Source organism: Ixodes scapularis, unplaced genomic scaffold (genome assembly GCF_016920785.2).
Source record: "Ixodes scapularis isolate PalLabHiFi unplaced genomic scaffold, ASM1692078v2 PGA_scaffold0__279_contigs__length_252992795, whole genome shotgun sequence".
Taxonomy (NCBI): domain Eukaryota; kingdom Metazoa; phylum Arthropoda; class Arachnida; order Ixodida; family Ixodidae; genus Ixodes; species Ixodes scapularis.
This window is the reverse complement of record NW_024609835.1, coordinates 123,453,775-123,470,295: the sequence shown is the minus strand read 5'-3', so window position 1 is coordinate 123,470,295 and position 16,521 is coordinate 123,453,775.

Here is a 16,521-nt window from a genome sequence, read left to right as displayed (position 1 = left end):
AGCTGTACTAACTCGCAATAATGTTTTTGTAAAAAAAAAAAAAAAAAAACTCTTTTGCGCTTATAGCTCCAAGTTTGGCTTTGACCTGGGCGACCAGTTCCAAGATTTACTTATGCCGTTACAAAACTCGACTCTTGTGGCTCCTGAACTGCTCCAAAGTTGAGCTTTCTATTGCTCCAAAGGGGTATTTTTGCTGCTCCCGTCTTTGCTACACCCCTGCGACATGAATCAGATGACCTACCTTAGCGAATTAGGCCGTTAACATTACCGCATTGAATGCGAAAACTGGATTCGATGCGACTAAGTCGCATCACGGCTTGTGAGTATCCTGTGAGGATGTTGCTTGTTTTTCGCTTAATGAAGAAGCAGACGTTCGGCAAACAAAAAACGTGTAGGGCTTAAAATGACCACATTTCAATTGTGGTTCACTGGTACTAGACAGGATTGTTGAAAGTAAGCTCAAAGGTACAATGGGGGATGAAATGAATAAACCACGTCTTTTTACGTTTGCATACGCACGCACAATATCCGGCATATTGGGAACCAAGAAAAGTGCCCCGGTCTTCCTTCCATATGGCTCGAGAATGCTTAGAGTATTCTACATTCGTGGGAAGACGGGCAATTAAAAGCAGCGTATTCCGTTACAGCGTTATAGCATGAATTGAAGCTGCTCAATAGAAACCGATACTGAGTGGCCAACTATAGTTTTCAGAGTGCACTGCGTGGCGCTTCGCTGTGATGGGGCGCATTGAATTTTGGAAGAAGTCTATTGCTGGATCGCGCTTCCCCGCTTGGTCGCTGCAGCGCGAGGTAAGCTACCTGACGGCCATCTTGCTCATAGACCAATTGCGGTTTTGCTAGCGTTGTAGAGGCTGGTGGCAGCGTGCTGAGGACACGTTTCCTACCCGCTCGTCGTCATTCGCCGAAGAAGTCTGTCAAGACCCTCTAAGACGTTGAGACTTCTTGTTGAGAACACGTGGAAAATTTTACGAAAGCGCAGTGTCGCAGCAAAAATTCAGAACTCGTCGAAAGCAAGTTTCGCCAGTCTCGCGACGTGAGCTTCCTTGACACGCCGAAGTGCCGCGTCTCTGTGCTTTCGCACGCTTGGATACCGATCAAGATTCGACGCCGCGTGGTTGTGTATTGCGAGTGCAATGTGCGTGAAGCCGTATGTGCCTCTGGAGCAGCGTTTTACTTTACTCTGACGACTGTATTTGTAACTTGCGGCTCTCGCAGTTCAGAAACGAGCTTGATTTAGCGTACAGTGACGACGGAAAAGGGGAAGGGGGGGAGGTACGTCTTTTTTAAAGTCGTTAGACGGTTTACAGAATACCGCGCATTCAGCTCTTCATCACCGATCAGTGGTCTGGCTCATTATCAACAACTGCTCGTGACATCAAGTTAGAGCGCGGCTCGCCTCATTGTGATTGGTCAACTGATTGCACACGACCATAGGGACCGCGCCTCAAAAATTTTCAATCTCGCCGTTTTGTATTTCTTCCTTCGAAAACCATCCTTGATCCACAGCGTTGCTATTTCTGCTGCCATGTGATCCATTACTGTCGATTTGGAACATGGTCATGGTTAATCATTAGAGCAACCGTACAGGTTGTTTCCCTTCAGCCCCCTTAATCGGAACAGCTGCACGATCCAGAACTCTGTGGCCGAGATATGATGCAAAGACATCTACGCTCGAGACACCTTCAAAGCTTTGCCGCGGCGCCGATTCTTGATCGGTATTCAAGCGTGTGAAGGCACAGAGACGCAGCATTTCGGCATACCAAGGAATCTTTGATCATGCCGCGAGACAGGCGAAACTTACTTTCTACGAATTCTGCCTTTTTCCTGCGGCACCGCGCTTTCATAAAATTTTCCACGTGTTCTCAACGGCAAGTCTCAACGCTTACACAGGGTCTTAAAAAGCTTCGTCGGCGAATGACGACGAACGAATAGAAAACGCGTTTTCAGCACGCTGCCGCCAGCCTCTGCAACGCTATTAAAACCGCAATTCGTCTTCGAGCAAGATGGCTGTCTGGTGTCTTTACCCGCGGGAGCGGGAAGCGCTATCCTAGGTTCGAAATCGAAAGCTTCCGATATTTTCGAACCAAACTGAGGTTCGAAATCGAAAGATTGCGATATCTTCGAATCGTACCAAGGTTCGAATTGGAAAAATTTGCAATTTTCCAACACCGCGGAGCTTCGAATTCGAAAAGTTCGAAGCTTTCACGGTTTCTAGAAGTTCGGGTTCGAATGTTTCAAATATTTTTATACTTGTGGCTCGAGAAATTTTAAGATTTCGAACTTTCCTAACTTGAAGTAGAGGGATTCAAAATTTTGGTTTTCTTGAAATCTGAAGTTCGAAAAATCGAAGATTTCGACCTTTTTTGGATCTGAAGGTAGAAAAACTTGAGACTTTCGAATTTCTATAGACAAAGTTCCAAAACTTCGAAGATTCGGAATATCTTTCTAAATAAAGTTCGAAAAGTTCGAAGGTTTCGATCCTCTTTTAGGGCTAAATTCGAAAATAACTTCAAAGGTTTTGAATTTCTTTCCAGTCCAAGTTTGCAAAGTTTGAAGTCCGGTTTTCATGTTCCTCTACAGTTTCAGTTTTAAATAACCTTTTCACGTCTCACTGGTTTTCACGAAATCAGGGTTAGGAAAGTTCGGGTGTGATAGTTAGACTGCGCGAAGTTGGTCAGGCAATTAAAGGAGTCATGAAACGCTTTTTCAAGTTTTTCCTGTTTAGCTTTCCTCCTCAACTCATAAATCGCGCATTGTACCAAACAGTTCAAGAAGTCGGAAAGGGGGGAGTCCCCTCTTGCTCGGAATCTCGCTTGTGTAGCCGGACACAGCCATTGTCCCCCTTGAAGATTATCCCGTCGCTCAAAATTCCGACTGGTTGATTTCCCCACCCCGTTCACCCCGAAGCTGACAGTGCTGTGGAAGCTACGTGCTCGTTGGGCCAGCCACACATTTTCCACGTCATCACGCTCTCTCGCGCATACCGACCCGCAGAGAATGAGGTCAGGTGATAAAGGGAGGCGGCTGATTGGTCCGGCAAGCGCATAGCTTCCACCGCAATGTCAGCTTAGGGGTAAAGGGATTAAGTGAGGTCCGGTGTCGTGTGACGTGCGCTTGGGCCTGGTGACGCGCTGCGGGGTCCGCGGATGTATCACAGTGAAAAGGCGGAGAGTTTACGAAGGGAACGAGGTACGAAATAGTCCGCTATGTTTTGCAAATTTTCGTAGCGAAAGTCAGGCTTCTGACTTTCTACTTTTGTTCTTTTGGCCCACTGAACGATGTGCTATTAGTAAAATCCCAATATAAATTGATTTACTCCAGCCCAAAATTCGTCTCATGGGTCCTTTAAATGAGACGACGAGTGTCCCGGATGTGCTGGAACATTTGCCAGTGCAGAGGGACGTGTGACCAGTGGCGTCACGAGGGGGGGGGGGGGGGGGGGGCGGACCACCCCGGGTGCTGCGCTCCGGTGGTCCGGGGGGTGTCGCGGCGGGCCACGAGAGGGGGGGGGGGGATTGGAGGTGGGCAACGAGCCCGGGGGGGGGGGGGGGGGGGGGTGTCGCCGAGGGCCACCGCCCCGGGTGCCGCTGGCCCTAGTGACGCCACTGCGTGTGACCATAGATCAGTAATTGTGACCGCCAGCCCGGGGGGGGGGGGGGGGGGGGGGGCATCGCGCAGGAGTGATGACACGAACGCACTGTTTTACGATACTCATCCAGTTCGAAACGGCTGGGGGCGTGCAGGTGGTTGACGCTCAGAAGAACCTTGAAGCGATCTGGCAAACTGCCTCCCCACCCTCTTGCGTAAGCTGGTAGTAATCCAGTCGAACGCCGCCCGAGTGACGCTGGCGTATAGTAAGTTTGTAATTGCTCTGGAGGTTTATTTTGAGGGACGGAGAAAAAAGCACAGAAACCGACACAACCGACGGTGTTTAGTTTCGCTTCGAACGTGTGCTTCACATGTGCTCTGTGCGTGCCGATTCATGAAGCTGTCAGGGTCTATATTATGGGCTCAAGATCAAGCATTAGGAGCGAAGATGAGACGGGTGGGTGACGACACGTCGTTTTCGTAAGTAAAATTCAAGCCTTATCTATATGAACCCTGTTTGATGAACAGAAGCGAAACGACAGTTTTACTCCTACCAAAATGTGTACAGGCTAAAAGAAGCACGCCCCAGCGACGTAAAACGAGAAAATAAAAAAATATATATATAAAAAATTAGGGCTTTAGTTTACGCTGTGAAGGTGCTTGGTAAGAGGCTGTGCTATCACCTGCAAAGATTGCCTACTGCACTAGACGAAATGCCACCGCCGGTCGCAGCACGCCCCCGCTGGTCGTATTCCCCTTTCTTTTCCCTTTGCCGCTCCTAGTATTCACGCTGCAACCTGGGAGTCCTCACTATGCGTGACCTATTCACCGCGGTGCCGCACCAACAATGAAATCAGTTGCTATACTCCGTTTCATCTTACGTTTAAGCGCAGCGGATGTTACGAGCCATCGGAGCCGTGTGAGTGTCCGTGACTTTAGAGAGGGGGCACAGCGACGCGCGGAAAGCGTATCACGGGCAACGTCCACAGAACGGGATTGGCTAAGATAGCTCGTAGCATCCGCTGCGTCCGGACGTAAGGTGAGATGAGGCAGGCACGTATCGGGGGGAGGCCCATGGGGCCCGGGCCCCCCTTGAAATCTTCCCATTTTGTTAGGGCCTCCTCTCCCCCCTCCCCCTCATACAGCATTTTGTCATGGGCGGCCCCCCCCCCTCCCCCCCCCCCCCCCCCGAAACAAAATCCTGGCTACGAGCCTGAGGTGAGGTATAGGCGGGTTCTTCTTTTATATATGAAAGGCTAGTGACGTCACTCCCCACGTCGAAACCTGCCGTCGCCGCGGCAGCTTGGGCAACAGTAATCTTTACCGGGATCGTATGCGGTGAGCGCTACGTGCTTCGCATGGTTTTTAGCAGCTCCTTATCATTCATTATATGGTTAGGATGCTTGTTTTGTGCTTATTCTTTATTGACGCGAAGGTTGTGCTGTACGTTGTATGCGTGGTGTTCCTACTTTTCGCTTCAATCTTCTGAAGTCTTTTTTTTTTTCGTGAGAACGCCGACACGAAAACACACGCGGGGAGAGGGAACGTGGTTCGCATTGTTCGCAGGCGCCATTATCTCCCATTACGCGGTTTGCACTTCACACGAGGGCTTCGAATGACGTCAACCCCTTTCGAAGCAGCTGAGAACCTAATCTTTACCGGAACGCGTGGGAGGGTGTTCCTATTGTTCACACGCGCCTTATCATCCATCATGTGGTTTTGATGCTTGTTTTGTGGTTTTCTTTATTGAAACGGATACTGAGCTGTATGCAGTATGCCCGATTTCAAAGGAGATATGCTGTTTTGCCTTCAATTGTTCGCCGGGAGTTTTTCGCTTACAACGCCAACGACACGAAAATTTCCTTGGGTGGTAGAGGTATCCAGATTCGTTTTAAAAATAAAAAAATTGCTGTTTTTTAATGACGTGTTTAACTTGAACAATATTAGAAATCTTCCCCATGAGTTATTCCTCAACGTGCAAAACAATAAATACATAATTTTGTATTCTGCAGATGGCAGTGATATGTACTGTCTGTGGTGTTAATTTAAATCCGATACCTAAAAAATTGAGACAAAAAAATTACCATGCTTACGTCATAATTGCCCGCAGATCCATGTATGGACATTTCTTCGAAGCTCGTCTTGAACAACAGTAATCATATCTTAAGACGACACTTACCTAGGCTATACTTAGATCATTCTTAAAAGGTTTAGCATCTCTACCACAAATAGCTTCGGCTATAGCGCGCTTCAAATAAGGCCCAAACGACAATCGTCAAATATACACATGCATTTTTCCCCCCTCCCCTCCTCCCCCCCCCCCCCTCAAGTCATGGTCCGTGTTCCAAAATTTACTAGATATTACTCCAGAGTCCAGGGTAAGGGTTTTGTACCTTGGCGTTGCGAAACCTACCTGTGTCCAGCGTTTTTTTTTAGAGCGCAGCTCTTGGGCGTTCGTTTCCGGCTTGAGCGGCGTCGCCGTCGCCTTCGCCGTCGCCGTCGGCGTAACCAAGGTCATCCCAAGGTCACGTGACCCCCAAGGTCACCCCCAAGGTCACTTGACCTCTCCAGGTCACGTGACCCCCAAGGTCACGTGGCCTCCCGAGGTCACGTGACCCCTCCCAAGGTCACCTCAAGGTCACGTGACCCTTAAGGTGACCCCCACGTGACCCCCAGGTCACGTGACCCCTCCGAGGTCACGTGGTCCCCTCCCTAAGGTCATGTGACCCCTCCCAAGGTCACCTCAAGGTCACGTGACCCCCAAGGTGACCCCCACGTGACACCCCAGGTCACGCCTCCCCGAGGTCACGTGACCCCCCTCCCCGAAGTCACGTGACACCCCCCCCCGGAGCACATTAAAGAATGAGGGGAGGAGGAGGAGGAGGAGGGGTCTACCCTCCCCTCAGTACCCTTCACTCCTCCTCAAAAGCTGCGCTCCGATTCGGCATTACAGGGAGTTGTAAACGGCTTTCACTTTTAGAGCGCAGCTCTTAGGGGCCCGTTTCCGGCTTGAGCGGCGTCGGCGTCGCCGTCGGCGTCGCCGTCGCCGTCGGCGTAACCGCGCGGTGCATCATGGGAAATGTCCCATAATGCACCGCGCGAGCCCCCACCGGGGTCACGTGACCTCGTGGGGGCACGTGACCCCCCGAGGTCACGTGACCCCGGTGCATCATGGGAAATGTCCTATAATGCACCGCGCGAGCCCCCACCGGGGTCACGTGACCTCGGGGGGGGGTCACGTGACCCCGGTGGGGGGCTCCCATGATGCACCGTGATGCACCGTGATTCCCATGATGCACCGTGACCACCGGGGTCACGTGACCTCGTGGGGGCACGTGACCCCCCCGAGGTCACGTGACCCCCCGAAGTCACGTGACTCCCCTGAGGTCACGTGACCCCCGCCGATGTCGCGTGACCCCCAATGACGTCATCGTCACTGATGACGTCACCGGCATCCACATCGTCATCGTCATCATCACTGATGACGTCACCGGTATCCACATCGTCATCGTCATCATCACTGATGACGTCACCGGCATCCACATCGTCATCGTCATCATCACTGATGACGTCACCGGCATCCGCATCGTCATCGTCATCATCACTGATGACGTTACCGACATCCGCATCGTCATCGTCATCATCACTGATGACGTCATCAGTGACGTCACTGATGTCGTCACCGGCATCCACATTGTCATCGTCATCGTCACTGATGACCTCACCGGCATCCGCATCGTCATCGTCATCATCACTGATGACGTCACCGGCATCCGCATCGTCATCGTCATAATCACTGATGACGTTACCGACATCCGCATCGTCATCGTCATCATCACTGATGACGTCATCAGCGACGTCACTGATGACGTCACCGACATTCGCATCGTCATCGTCATCATCACTGGTGAAGTCATCAGTGACGTCACTAATGACGTCATCGGTACCCGCATCGTGATCGTCAATGATGACGTCATCAGTGACCTCAGTGATGACATCATCGGCATTGGGGGTCACGTGACCCCCAAGGTCACGTGACCCCCCAAGGTCACGTGACCACCCCCTGGTTAGTTTAACCCCCCCCCCCAGTGCCCTTCCCTCCTCCTCCTCAAGAGCTGCGCTCTAATTCGGCGTTACAGGGAGTTGTAAGCAGCTTTCACTTTTTTTAGATCGCAGCTCTTAGGGGCCCGTTTCCGGCTTGAGCGGCGCCGGCGTCGCCGTCGCCGTCGGCGTAACCGCGCGGTGCATTATGGGTAAATTTCCCCGCTAAATCTAGCGGAAAAATTTCCCCGCTAGATTTAGCGGAAAAATTTCTCGGCTAAATCCAGCGTAAAAATTTTCCCCGATAGATTTAGCGGAAAAAATTCCCCGCTAAATCTAGCGGAAAAAATTTCCCCGCTAAATCTAGCGGGAAAAATTTCCCGCTAAATCTAGCGGAAAATTTTCCCCGCTAAATCTAGCGGAAAATATTCACCGCTAAATCTAGCGGAAAAATTTCCCCGCTAAATCTAGCGGAAAAATTTCCCCGCTAAATCTAGCAGAAAAATTTTCCCCGCTAGATTTAGCGGAAAAAATTTCCCGCTAAATCTAGCGGAAAAGTTTCTCCGCTAAGTCTAGCGGAAAAATGTTTATCTGTGTTGTAACGTAACACGACTTGCCGGAGTAAATCAAATCCATTTTGGCAAGATTTAGAACACAGCCACGGACATCGCAACCACCTTAACCCTCCCCGAAAAAAAAAAAACTTCCAGCTTTTCCGTTATGGTGAAGAAGGAAGACCAGCGAGTCAGCGACAGTGAAGCTACTATGGTGGGAATGCAGTATTTAATATATATTTATGAATGTAAGGATTAACGTGTGACGGTGTAATTGGTAATTTGAACGATTAAAGAATCGTACATATATAACGATTCGGGGTTCAATTATTTTGTAACCACGAGGACGACCTCAAGGACGACTTCTTGAACGACCTCAAGGACGACGCTTAGAAGACGACGTCTAGGACGACCTCTAAGACGACGTCTAGGTTGACCTCAAGGACGACTCCTAGGACGACCTCGAGGACCTCGAGGACGACCTCAAGGATGACTTCTAGGACGACCTCGAGGACAACCTCTCGGACGACCTGAAGGACGACGTCTAGGAGGACCTCAAGAACGACTTCTAGGACGACGCCTAGAGAAATTCAGCCTTTCCACTGTGGTGAAAACCAGAGTGGAAAGAAAGACTGGGAAGGTTGTGGACATCTATGACCGACGGCTAATCTCGACGTCACGGGACACAGGACACACGACTGGTAGGTGAGACGTTTTATTAGGGCCGCGCCAATCACGGGGTGTGCTCGATGGCCCGAACGCAGGTGGCCGCTGACCAACACCGCCTAGAAGAGAAGGCCGGAGTGCTCTTCTCGTGACGTTGCGAAGGAAGGCCATCGGGCATAGAGAAATATAGTACGACGTAAAGAGTGGCCACTCAAGCCGTCTCGCGGCCCAGGAGTTAGGGACTCTGCTGGCCGTTAGTATAGGCGCAACAGTGCAACTTATTCTGAACATTTGTCAGATATATAATATTAATAAATAACTTCGTTGTATAGAGTACACTTTTAAAATTATTACGAACTTTGAAAACTTTCAAAAACGACTTCAACGGCTGTGGTTATGGCTGCGTCGCGACGGTTGGCTTCGGAGTCGTGGACTAGACGGAGGGCGGATACTTCGGCTGCTTGGTCTGTGTCTCTTGCTTCGTTGTGTGGGTTGAGTTGGTTCCGCGGCTTGTTGTCTCGTCCGGGTTTCTAGTCATTCTTCCGTTGCGGTCATGGTATACATACGGTATACGTAAGAAGTATTGTAACTGCAGTTTCTTTGTTGACGGACATTTGCATTAGGTCACTAAATTTAGAATCCACTGGGCCAGATTGTTCTTCTATTGTTGCTGTATTAGTCACAGGCAGAGGTCGGCATTTTAGGTCGCCCTCACTCACCCTCACCCTCACGGCCACACTCACCTAAGCCCCTCACTCACCCTCACCCTCACAGCTACACTCCACCTTCAGCCCCTCACTCACCCTCACCCTCACAGTCACACTCACCTTCAGCCCTTCACTCACCCTCACTGAACCTCACGGCCCTCACGCACTCACCACCCTCACGGCCCTCACGCCCCTCACGGCCCTCACGCCCCTCACGGCCCTCACGGCCCTCACGCCCCTCACTCACTCATGGCCCTCACGCCACTCACCGCCCTCACCGCCCTCACGGCCCTCACGCACTCATAGCCCTCACGCCACTCACCGCCCTCACGGCCCTCACCACCCTCACGGCCCTCACGCCACTCACCGCCCTCACGCCACTCACCGCCCTCACGCCACTCACCACCCTCACGCCACTCGCCTCCCTCACGTCACTCACCGCCCTCACGCCCCTCACCGTCCCACACCCCTCACGCCCTTCACGTACTCACGGCCCTCACGCCACTCAGGCCAGCTTCAGATGGGGCAATTTCGCCCAGAAACTTTACGTCTCAACACCAGCAACACGGGCCGCCCGCCATCACACGCAGAAACCCATTGCTGCAATCTGCCATCGTCATCATAAAATTTTATTTTTCTTCCACTATTTAGACACAATTACGCGTTTTAAACGTGTTTTTATGCATTTAAACCTCGTTAAGAATACTAATGCACCTTTCTGAAACAGTTTATTTCCAAAAAAAGCGATCGATTTCAAACCAGAACCAAGTCTTTCGGTGTCATCATCACCGGCACGAGGTATCACGAAAACATTTTGCGTCCCTGATTGGATGCAGCCGCCTCAAACGTATTCGAATTGCTCCGAGTTGCTTGCTTATTTCAAGCCGGACCCGATCTCAGCAATTCGTGTCGATCTAGGGAAAGCTAGAGAACAACCCGCCATTAACACCAAAATTGCTGAGAAAGATGCTCGATCTAAAGGGGGCCTCACGCACTCACCGCCCTCACGCACTCATGGCCCTCACATCACCTCATGCACTCACCGCCCTCACGGCACTCACGGCCCTCACGCCTCTCATGCCACTCAATGCCCTCACGCACTCATGGCCCTCACACCCCTCACGCACTCACCGCCCTCACACCACTCACGCACTCATGGCCCTCACGCCACTCACCGCCCTCACGCCCCTCACGCACTCATGGCCCTCATGGCCCTCATACCCCTCACCGCCCTCATGGCCCTCACCGCCCTCACGGCCCTCACGGCCCTCACCGCCCTCACGGCCCTCACGGCCCTCACCGCCCTCACAGCCCTCACTCACCCTCACACTCATGAATTTTCCTGGTTCAGAAACTCACTCACCCTCACCTCACCTGTGAAGATGAGGGTGAGTGAGGGTGAGTGAGGGCCCTCATGAGTGAGGTTTGCCGAGGTATGGTCACAGGGTCATATGTGCAAGCGCCTTTCATGGAACTTCGATGGTAACTTTTTTAAATGCCCTCCATCATATTGCATTTGTCGCTGTAAGTCTCGCTGTAATGCAGTAGTTTTTAGAGCGCAGCCCTTAGGGGCCCGTTCCCGGCTTGAGCGGCGTCGGCGTCGTTGTCGACGTAACCAAGGTCACCCCAAGGTCACGTGACCCCTCAAGGTCATTCCAAGGTCACCCCAAGGCCACGCCCCCCCCCCCGAGGTCACGTGACCTTGGGGTGACCTCCGGGGGGGCGTAACCAAGGTCACCCCCCCCCGAGGTCACGTGACCCCTCCCCCCACGAGGTCACGTGACCCCCCCGAGGTCACGTGACCTCCCCGATGACGTCATCGTCACTGATGACTTCACCGGCATCCTCATCGTCATCGTCATCATCACTGATGACGTCCCCGGCATCCGCATCGTCATCATCACTGATGACGTAATCAGTGACGTCACTGATGATGTCACCGGCATCCGCATCGTCATCATCACGAATGACGTCATCAGTGACGTCACTAATGACGTCACTGACATTCGCATCGTCATCGTCATCATCGCTGATGACGTCATCAGTGACATCACTGATGACGTCATCGGAATCCGCATCGTCATCGTCACTGATGACGTCATCAGTGACGTCACTGATGGCATCATCGGCATCGTCACGTGACCCCCCCCCAGGTCACTTGACCCCCCCCCCCCATTACTCTTCCCTCCTCCTCCTCCTCAAGAGCTGCGCTCTAATTCGGTGCTACAGGGAGTTGTAAACGGCTTTCACTTTTATATGAAAAACTAAGCTCGAATATTTAAGCTGCCGATTATTCAATGTTTAGCTTCGCACTGATGGCATCTACGAAAAGATCCAAAGGTCGAAGATCAACGTTTTCAAAGTAAAGCACACTCCCAAGCAGCGAGTTGTGAATGGGCCTAGGCTCCACATAAGTTCACTTGTTTCTGTAGCGTCGCGATGTTCTGAAGAGCTTGGCTCACAATGGACTAAACGTTCTTCCGCAACCTCAACCAAGTCGTCGTGAAGTCAACGATGACTGGCCACCATTAGCTCTTTCTGAACTATGTAACTGAATATATCATGCACAAGCAAATGAACAGACGCGATCAAGCCACGAAAGACAGTGCTGGCTCACTTGATCTAGCAAAAGCCTAGCCGCGGCATCCCTCCGCTGACAAATGCTTGCTGAAATGAATCGCTCTCGAGCTAGCATCTGGCACCCATGCGAATTATTCGTTAACCCTGAATGGGTATCGTCTGGAAGGTTGGATATCTCGAACTCATTTAAAACGTCCCGAACTGAATTAACCTATTTTTTCCAGTGTACAACTGTTGACGCTTTATTCATACATTTTACATGTGTAATCGTATTTTTGTAATGTATTAATAACATACATCACTCTTTGTCTTCAGAGTTGATGCTTGTTTTGCTTGTCATAGTTACAAAAATAAATACTTCTGTGTGTCAATCCTTGATGTCGTCCCATGTCGTCCCTTCAAGAGAGTTAGCACAAATGGGAAAATATCCTTTTCGGTGTTAGGTCAGTTTGAATTATATGCAGCGCTGGATGACTTTTCTTCGGCGGTACAATTAAATTTTGATTATAAAGCAAACCCTTTTTAAGCAAAAACCATGCTAGTTAAAATAACACTGACTCGTTAAACTAGAGGGCGCATGCATGCTACTGCCCGATACAAAAAATACCGCCAGATTTCGCCTTGAATCCATTCAATAATCTAGCCAGCGGTTACCGCGTATATCCACGCATTCAACACTCAACTAGGGACCATACTGGCCGCTGGGTGCACTCGCTGACACTGAATTGGGCCGCTGGGGCCTATGTAAGTGTCCGCTCTTTACGTAGTACTATATTTCTCTATGCATCGGGGGCGCGCGTCGAAGCGAAGACAACGCGCGTGGATCGACCGTCGTAACGCTCTTTTAGTCACATACGCGTGTCTTATTAGCTAAAATGAAAGCTGCACATTGCAACGCGTCTAAGAAACACTTTATTACACGGGCAAACGCTAAATGATCGGTACGAAATGGCACGAGGTATGCGTATAAGAAGTCTATAGAAAAATGTGACCAAGAAAGCCCGTAAATAAGTCGAAAACATTGAGTCACGCAATTATTGGTGTAGGAATGCATATTTATGCAGAAATACTTCGACAAAATGGCGAGACAAGCGGTGATTGGACAGCAAAACAGATCACAGTTAAAAATCAGGTAGACGTAGTCAACGCGGACACGGCTAGACAACTGTCACTTACGATCATGTAAGTGATGTTACCGCGTGCAGTCACTGAATTCTTGCATTATATCCCGGCCACATGGAAAAATTAATGTAATTTCGATTGAATTAATATATGGGGTCGATAAGTCAGCTTGCGACGCTCGTATAATCACTCAAGACCGCGAGCTGATTAAATCCCATATCATTTAATGAAAATATATTAACTTTTCCGTGTGGCAGGGGTACTAAGCTTACTATTTACAGTCAATTAACTTCTCCCTGTGTGCTCGAGCTGCCTTAGAACAAAATATAAGGTGACATTCACTTGACGTCACTCGCTAGGTGTGCTGGCATCGACCACCACGGTCGCCATATTCGAGGTCTCCTTCTATCCACTCACGAGCCCCCATCACGGCTACTCACACTCATGAGGAGCTCACACTCACGGCCAGCCACTCACATCACGGCCACCCTGCGGCTAACAATCACGGTCTCGCATCCCCTCGTCGCGGGGCTTCCTGCCGCTCTTATGTTTGTTTTAATTTGTTCCTAGTTTTTTTTTCTTTCTGTTTTTTTTTTTTTTTTTAACATTGACCCAGAGGCATTCACGCCACGCAAGCACCACAGCGCTACTAAAAAAGAAAAAAAGAAAAGAAAGAGAACTATTATAACAAGAAAAATAAACCCCGCAATGTTGTTTTTTTTTTGTTTTGTTTTGTTTTTGTTTTTTTTTCTTTTTTTTCCTTTCAATTGCACCGCGCGAAACTTGCTTTCCCAAGGTCGACCAGATTCGGGACGACAACTGCCTGTTGTCCCCGGACCCCATCCCACGGGGAAAACCGCTCCGGGACAGGCAGGGAGCGTGTGCTGCGGCCAGCATGGTTGCAGCGCTACGGGCTCGAAAGTCGAGACCCGAAACTCTTGTCCGTCGTCTTGTTCCCACCCATCGAAAGTCTTTACCGGCCTGCAGACCACGAACTATACGCGTTGAAATTTTACACGGTACGGACTATCTGCAGGCTTGTTTATTACCACGAAACGAATTTTTTGAATGAAGGAGTGTGTTAATATATATATATATATATATATATATATATATATATATATATATATATATATATATATATATATATAGAGAGAGAGAGAGAGAGAGAGTGACCGACATACTGTTTACAAACAAGCCCGTGCTTGCCCACACAAGGTGCGGGCACTGCGCGAGCGCACAGACCAGATTCGCGTGAGGTGAAGCTTCTGCGCATGCGCCGTGGCGACAACAGCGCCACCACAGAGGAGTGACGTCACAGCCGCGTGTTGGTCTCTATATATATTATATATATATATACAGCGAGTCCACCCCCAAAGTTTTTTATACTCTGCCCCCCCCCCCCCCCCCGACCTAAAAAATATAGATATATATATTTATATATACATATTTCTTTTAATATTAAGCTATGCATTGTTGAATGTTCATTCTCCGCCCAAATGTACGCACTAGAGGTTCCAACCAGATGTCAAAGTTTCAGCACTAACCGTTATCTTATGCACAATTTATTTTTTCTAAAGTTGTCAATGGGAAACTGGGACAGATGTTTGCCCGTTTTCCGTAACTGGCGGCACAGAGCTCATTTATCCGAGCCATATGCTGAGAAAGTTCGGCATTTGGGTGGATCTTGTGACCCGCTAAATCAAGGGCTCTGGCTAAATATAGCTAGAATGAGCCGACCTCAGGATAACACAATCTAGAAATTCGTTTTCGTTTCGCCACTCCGCTCTGAGCGAGCCCACTTAAATTCGAGGTTAAAAGGACTATTATGGAAACATTTCTCGTTCAGCGGTATTCTATTACACCTGTAATTCGTCACTGCATTCAAAACCGAACGATTTTTATCAATCTCTAATAACAAGACTTACAAAAAAAAAAAAAAAAAAAAAAAAGCTTTTTTTCCCCCTTTTTTTTTTAAGCAATCAAAAAGTGTCAGGCAATTTAGAGCACGTGTCCGCAGTATCGCCATGGCAAACGCTTTCCTCTGTGTTAGATTGTGGCGGTGGTGGAAATTTAGAAAATTACTTTTATAGGAAAAAAAAAGGGGGGGAATGGAGGACGGTAATATTTTTGGAGATCGTTGCAGATAGAGAAGACTGAGCAATTGATTGTATTGAAAGAAATATCACGGCGGACATGTAGTGGCTAGAGCATGACGTAAACCCCGTAGCTTCCGCAAGCAATTATCTGGTGGAGGAGTGCCTTCTCCTGATATTTTTAATCTCTTCGCTTGCGCTGACTGAGCTAGAAGTTGCGGGAGTTCGAAATGGAAGGGTGTGGGAAAGCCCCACCTACGATGCGTCATCTGCTCGCGTTTCTGGTCAAAATAAACTATCCCTCCCATTTTTATTTTTTTATTTATTTTTTTTTTTTGGGGGGGGGGGGGGGGGGGTGGGGGGGGCAAAACATTATGTTGGGATACAAATTAACAAGAAGAAAATTTGGGTAATGTACTAGTTTGAAGTTGGGGGTTGGACATTCCTCGCAATGTTTAGAGAACGTACTTCAAATAAAATACAGCTTTTACCTACTTCAAGTGGTACTTTAAGCACAATGTACTTTCCTAACCCTGCACAAAGGTTCCGTGTTGCTGTCGTTGTGTTTGAGTCTCTCAGATTAGTTTACACCAAATGGCAAATGCCATGAAGTCAACGAAAGCTGTCTACGCTTTACTCTGCCGGTGCGGGCATCCAAGAGCATATATGTAGCTATAAACAGATCCAGCGTGCCTGTGGTGAACTGATGTCAGCTGTAGTGTTGTCATGGTCTCTCGATTACGTTTCCGTAAACGTGCAAAATTGACTGCTATGATACGCATGTATTCGCAGAGGTGAAAAAACGTACCTCAATAAATATTTCTTTGCTAAGAAAACGTTAAATGCAGCTGCGTTCGTTCCGCGCCCGTTTTGATATGGATGAATATTGTACCATCGTGCGATTCTCCAAAAGCTTATCCCCATGCACATACAAGCGGGTCCCCGGCTTTTGCTATGCGCGGCTCTTGTACGAGAAAGACTTAATATCTGTCATTCGCCTCCTGAAATCTTAGAATAGATCCTTAGGACACGTAATGCGGGTGAAGGTAGGAGGCCTGCTTTACAAGCCGTTTCTAGGGGAAACCGAAAGTTCACCAAAATGTGCCTTAAAACGCCCGGAAGAGCTGCAAAACGTCACATTTTTCC